This window comes from Podarcis raffonei, chromosome 6, assembly GCF_027172205.1.
Source record: "Podarcis raffonei isolate rPodRaf1 chromosome 6, rPodRaf1.pri, whole genome shotgun sequence".
Lineage (NCBI taxonomy): Eukaryota > Metazoa > Chordata > Lepidosauria > Squamata > Lacertidae > Podarcis > Podarcis raffonei.
In genome coordinates, this window is record NC_070607.1 from 97,792,100 (window position 1) to 97,799,442 (window position 7,343).

Genomic DNA, 7,343 nt, shown 5'->3' on the forward strand with positions numbered 1-7,343 from the left:
TAACTTTGTCTCATCCTCTTTTAAAGCCATCCAGATTCGTAGCCATCACTGGGGGAGGGAGTTCCAAAGCTTAACGATGCATAAAATCAACACCATTTGGATCCCTTCCAGTCGGGATTCAGGCCTCATCATGGGACTGAAACTGCCTTGGTCGCACTGGTTGATGATCTCTGGTGGGCTAGGGACAAAGGTGAGAGCTGTTTCCTAGTTCTCTCAGCGGCTTTTGACACCATTGACCATAACATCCTTCTGGACCATCTAGAGGGGCTGGGAGCTGGGGACACTGTTATACAGTGATTCCGCTCCTTCCTCCTGGGCCGTGTCCAGAAAGTGGTGGTGGGGGATGAGTGTTCAGACCCCTAGGATCTCACTTGTGGGGTGCCTCAGGGTTCTGTCCTCTCCCCCATGCTTTTCAACATCTACATGCAGCCGCTGGGCTGAGGTTCAGCGCCAAGGGCCTTCTGGCGGTTCTCTCCCTGCGAGAAGCCAAGCTACAGAGAACCAGGCAGAGGGCCTTCTCGGTAGTGGCACCCACCCTGTGGAACGCCCTCCCACCAGATATCAAAAAGAAGAACAACTACCAGACTTTTAGAAGACATCTGAAGGCAGCCCTGTTTAGGGAAGCTTTTAACGTTTAACGGACCACTGTATTTTAATACTTTGTTGGAAGCCACCCAGAGTGGCTAGGGAAACCCAGCCAGATGGGCGGGGTATAAATAATAAATTATATTCTTTTCTATCACCACATCAAATCAACAATAAACTGAAAACAGATTGAAGCACACACCCACCTCCTGGGTGGCTTTCTGTGGTCAGGAGGAGTTTTTGCAGACAGTGAGCTAGGACCACGATCCAAATCTGCCCCGCTCCTTCCCATTCTGCTGTTGAGCTGGCCCTTAGCTGGTGCCCTTGAAGGCTTCCTCTCTCTGAAAAGGTCTTTGCATACGTTTCGCCAGAAAGCTCTCACAGCATAACACAGAGAACTATCTCGTTTCTTCTGTGTCATGGAGAAGCCTTCTTTGAAAATCACGCAACTACTTTTTCAGAGGAGGAACGTGCGAGAGACAACTTCTGCAACTCATCCAGGCACAGTTACGGTTACTGTCACAGTTCTTTGTTTCCTTTGACTGATTTGTGCAGCTGTATTCTTGAAAATTAATAAAGACTATATATATATATATATATATATATATATATATATATATATGAAGGACTCAAAAGGATGACATTGAAAAGTTGGGAATATAGGGAAGCAGTGCCTGAAAAATCCAGAGGAACCACCCTTAAACCTTCCCGCCTGTAGATTTATTATTATTTATTTTATTTTTTAAAAAGTTGTATACCGCCCTTCATCCTAAGAGCACAGGGCTGTTCACAACATAAAAATTCAAAAGGAGAACACAAAATACATAATAAAGCAAAGACAAAGACCAACTAATAACTCTTCTAGGGCACAAGGCCAGGCTCAAGGGAGCAGAGATGGACTCTTGGCTCTTTCTCCAGTTATTGCTCATTTATGGTCGTTAAGGTGCAACAGGACCCCTCCACTCATTGGAGGGAAGAGTAAGGGCTTCACCACCAGAAATAACATAAATGACAAAAGGAAACTGGTTGTCACCAAAGTCCTGCTTCCTGCCTGCACCCCTCACAAGCTACCTACATTCTTGCAAGGCACCCAGACAGGACTGTGTCCCATATATATGTTTATTCGGGTGTCAAAGGATCATTCGGAGTTCCTTGGCTGTGCAATTATGAGTCCAGTGGCTGTAAGGAGAAAATGAACTTATCCTTTGCAGTTAAGCATAAAAAGGTAAAGGGTAAAGAGACCCCTGACCATTAGGTCCAGCCATGGCCGACTCTGGGGTTGTGCCGCTCATCTCGCTTTATTGGCCGAGGAAGCCAGCGTATAGCTTCCGGGTCATGTGGCCAGCATGACTAAGCCGCTTCTGGCGACCCAGAGCAGTGCACAGAAACGCCCTTTACCTTCCCGCTGGAGTGGTACCTATTTATCTACTTGCACTTTGATGTGCTTTCGAACTGCTAGGTTGGCAGGAGCAGGGACTGAGCAATGGGAGCTCACCCCATCGCGGGGATTCAAACCGCCGACCTGATCGGCAAGTCCTAGGCTCTGTGGTTTACCCACAGCGCCACCTACGTCCCACAGTTAAGCATAGTGTTTGTAATAATAACAATAATTTTTATTATTTCTACCTCACCCATCTGTCTGGGTTGCCCCAGCCTCTCTGGGCAGCTTCCAACACGTATAAAAACATAAGAAAACATCAAACATTAAAAACCTCCCCACACAGGGCTGCCTTCAGGTGCCTTCTAAAACTTGTGTAGTTCTTTATTTCCTTGACATCTGACGGGAGGGTGTTCCACAGGGAGGGTGACACCACCAAGAAGGCCCTGTAACATCTCTTCTCACAGTGAGGGAACCAGCAGAAGACTCTGGGGCGGTCCAGGCTGAATGATGGGGGTGGAGATGCTCCTTCAGGTATACAGGGCCAAGGCCATTTAGGGTTTTAAAAGTCAACACCAACTCTTTGAATTGTGCTCGGAAACATAGGTAAAGGTAAAGGGACCCCTGACCATTAGGTCCAGTCGTACTGGGAGCCAATGTAGATCCTTTAGGACCAGTGTTATGTGGTCCCAGTGCTGTGGATCTTTTTCAGCCCAGCTCCTTCGCACAGAGTTTCCCCTTTGCGAAGCCTTTGCCCAGGCCTCTGACTCTTCAAAGCGGCTTTTCCAAACAGGAGCTGCTTCGCAGGAAGACCTTGGAAAGGTCACCACCGGGGAGGGACAGGACATTCCGCTTTTGCAACCAGGCGTCATCGCCTCCATCATCACACACGCCATGCCAGAGCTTGTAAGCAACCCGGCGACCTTTATCGCAGGACTGCTGACAGTGGCCTCCCCCTTCTTACGTGGATCTGGCTCCAATCCTGATGGGGATCAAAGGCCTCGATAACATGATACGGCCCTTGTCAGCAAACCATTGTGCGCCTCTCTCTCTCTCTCTCCTCCTCTGGCACCGAAACTCTTGGAGCTTGCAACGTCTCAGCTGGGACAATGGCCGCCTTAATAAGCTCCTTGTCACCTGAGCAGAACCTTGTGGCAGCAGCAGCGGCAAGGCTTGTTTGCCCGGAAGATCAGCTGTTCCTTTGAGCCAGAAAGCGGTTGGGTACAAGCCAACGCTTTTGCGTATCAGCCCTGCTGCCCATCAGAAGCAGAACAAGGCCCTGCCGTCTCCGGGGTATAGGGATTGGGAAAGAGTAACTCTAAAGAGGAGCCGGAGAAAGAATTGAATGAATGAATGATTGATCTCCTTCCTCCCGTCAGAGTGCAGAGCAACGAACCTCAGAGAAACACAATCTAAAAATCGCATTTCTAAAATGAAAAATGCAAAGCAATGCCGGCTGCTGAAATTCCAGTAAACATGTGAAACATATTATTTTTCTAAAAAATTTAATCTTATATTTTATTAGAAAATTTTATTTAAGGTAAAGGTAAAGGTACCCCTGCCCGTACGGGCCAGTCGTGTCCGACTCTAGGGTTGTGTGCCCATCTCACTTAAGAGGCCAGGGGCCAGCGCTGTCTGGAGACACTTACGGGTCACGTGGCCAGCATGACGAAGCTGCTCTGGCGAGCCTGCACCAGCGCAGCACACGGAAACGCCGTTTACCTTCCCGCTATAAAGCGGTACCTATTTATCTACTTGCACTTAGGGGTGCTTTCGAACTGCTAGGTGGGCAGGAGCTGGGACCGAGAGACGGGAGCTCATCCTGCCGTGGGGATTCGAACCGCCGACCATGCGATCGGCATCCCTAGGTGCTGAGGTTTTACCCACAGTGCCACCCGTGTCCCCACATTTGTAAATTTTATTTACAAACAAACAAATAAACAAACAAACAAACAAACACATAGACACAAAACAAATTTCATATTACCCTACCACCCTAAATTACAGACATTAAAATACCCTTGTGACTTCCCTCCACTGTCCCTCACCCTCCTATATATTATATTATAATATTTCACATTGCAATTTTTATCTAAATTTATATTTCTTCTCTTTTAACTATTTTTTTAAAACCAGCTTTACAAACATTAATCCAAACATATCAACATGTTAGTTTTTGAGCAGTACTTGGACATATAATCTTCAAACCATTTCCATTGTATTTTTATTTTCTGGTTTGATCAGTACCTTATTCCTGCAGTTAATCTTGCCGATTCTATAAATTCAATTAGTTTATTTATCCAGTCATCCTTTGTGGGTATATATTTCCCTTTCCAGTTTTGTGCAAGGAGTAGAATAATAACTTCCTATCTTTACCTATTATACTCAGTAAATATGCCTCTGGTTTTTTTCTCTAAACAAAAACTAGAGAAAAAACATGTGAAACATCTATGTATGTATATATATCCATAGAATTACAGAATTGGAAGGGAAATGAGGATCATCTAGTCCAACCCCTTGCAGTGCAGGAATCTTTTGCGCAACATGGGACTCGAACCCACAACCTTAAGAGTCTCATGCTCTACTGACTGAGCTATCCCAGTATGTGTGTATCTATAACTTATTTTTAAAAGGGCCCCCCTGTTAGAACTCAGGATAGTTCAGTCAGAGGAGCACGAGACTCTTAATCTTGTGGATTCAAGTCCCATTGAAGCCTTTTCCTATGAATCTGGATCCATTTGCCCGTACCCACGCCGGGAGCGTGAAGGAGTCAAGGAACACCAGGGTGTGGTTTCACAGAGAAAAAGGTTTATTTGAGGTCTGCGCAGAGGCAGCCAGCGGAATAGCTTCTAAAGGCTGGCGGCCCCCCAGTGTATTCAGCAAGCATTCTTACACCCTGGCTGCACTTGCTTGTTTCCCCAGTCAGCTGGCAGAGATACCATTTGTTACCTTATATGGCTAGCTAAGCTCCCCTCCCTCCCTTCTGAATGTTTACATCCCTAGCATAACTGAAGCAGGAAACAGCTGCTGGCCTACTCAGCTGAAGCAACTGGTTAGCCATAACTGGAGCAACTGTTAACTTTGGGTCTCAATACAGAGTGAGGTTAACCCTTCCCTCTCCCTTCACCATGTTGCGCAAAAGATTGCTGGGGTATGGGCTAGATGCGCCTCGGAGAGCCCCCTTCCAACTCTACAATTCTATCATTCCACAGGCCTTCAGACTGTCCAGGGGCAAGAAAAGAACAGCTCCCTAGTTTGTGTCGTTTGCTTGCCAGATGCAAAACTTCCAGCAGGGCACCGACCCACCTGCCCCCAAATTTCTATCTGAGGATGTGTCAGTGATGCACCCAGCCAGGTTCCCAAGGGCTCTGCGCTGCCCAAGAGAAGGCCAATGCCAGCCCTTCTGCATGAGGTAAAGGTAAAGATAAAGGGACCCCTGGCCATTAGGTCCAGTCGTGGCCGACTCTGGGGTTGCGGCGCTCATCTCGCTTTATTGGCCGAGGGAGCCGGCGTACAGCTTCCGGTCATGTGGCCAGCATGACTAAGCCGCTTCTGGCAAACCAGAGCAGTGCATGGAAACACTGTTTACCTTCCCGCCAGAGTGGTATCTATTGATCTACTTGCAATCTGAGGTGCTTTCGAACTGCTAGGTTGGCAGGAGCAGGGACTGAGCAACGGGAAGCTCACCCTGTCGTGGGGATTCAAACCGCCGACCTTCTGATTGGCAAGCCCTAGGCTCTGTGGTTTAACCCACAGCGCTACCCATGTCCCATTTCTGCATGAGGCTGCGTGGCAAAAGGGGAGGAAGCAAAGCGAGAGCTCCAAGGGGAAGGAACTGTGTGCCAGGAGGAGAAGGAGGCGGAGTTGGCCAACCTGACGATTTTGGTTTCTCTCCATTTCTTGGTTTTCTAAATTCATAAATGTAGGTTGTCTGCCCAAGGGCAGGGATTGCCTTATTACTTATTTTTGTCAGTTGCTCTGAGAGCCTTCTTTGGCTCAGCAAAGAGACAGAATTGCAGTAGCTCAGTGAGCCCAGTCCTGTTCCAAGCAGAGGAACTTCCACTAACAGACCTGCCTCTGGAGTTGCCCCCTGCTTCTTTTACTGGCCCTGATTTTCCTGGAATGCAGAAGAAAGAGAGGCGAAGCTGCTCCCTGGCTTGCAGATTCATCTCCCCGCCAGGAAAAGCTTCTGCTTAGTTTCTGCATGGCTGGTTGATCTCAAATGTGCAGGAGCAGGAGCTCCCTTTAAAAGGTTAAGAGGTGTAATCAATAAAGCAGGTTTATTGAGAGGCATGTTTTGTTTCCACATCTTTGAATGACAATGCAAATCATGATTTTTTTTATTTCAATCTGTCCACTGTACTATAGAGGGTTCCTGTCCCCTCCGCCGTTGCCCCTTTCTTCCTTCACTTGTCATTTTTCACTTCACTCGATTTCTTTTTTCCTGGACAAGCGAGGTTGTTTGGCAAACCATAAGACGCACCTGACCATAAGACACACCTAGTTTTTAGAGGAGGAAAACAATAAAAAATAATATTCTGAACGAAACAGTGGATGTATGATTTTTGTGGTTCATGCTGTGGCCACAGACACGTGATCTGATGGTGAGTTTGCGGTAGCCCAATGCAAAAATCCTGAGGATCCATGTGGATCCATGCTTTGTAACCACATTTTTGTGCCATTGCGGCCCCACAAAACAGTGGGGGTGTGATTTTTTTTGGTGCAGGCTGTAGCCATGGACATGCTATGTGATCTGATGGTGAATTTGGGTTGACCCAATGCAAAAATCCTGAGGATCCATGGGCTTTTACTTCCCCCCTCCCAGGCAGCCTCCTTTATTGCTAGCATCCCTTATCTCACTTCTGATCCCACCGATCAGCTGTTTCCTTTCAACACCCCCTTCCTTCTTGTTTGCCTTCGTGTCTTTTCCTTAGCTGGAGCAGTTTTTTGCTCCTCCTTTTCTTCTAATTTCTCTCCTCATTGATTTAGTCTTCTTGTCTCCTCTCCTTGCAAGTTTGCTGTCTTTACCTTCCCGCTCCCAGGCAGCCTCCTTTATTGCTAGCATCCCTTATCTCACTTCCGATCGCTTACAGTCAGCGGCTTTGTTTCAACACCCACTTCCCTCTTTCAAAAAAAAAAAAAAGCATGATCTGCTTTTTGCCTCTAGGCAATTCAGCTCCAGGGACCACGCATTCACTCCATAAGATGCACAGACATTTCCCCTTACTGTTTAGGACGAAAAAAGTGTGTCTTATGGAGTGAAAAATACGGTATATTTGGATCAGGGCAATAGCCCCTGGAGTGCAGCCTCCTGTTTTCCCAGTGGTCAACCAGATCCCTGTCGGAAACCCGCAAACAGGATTCGACCACAAGGTAGCTC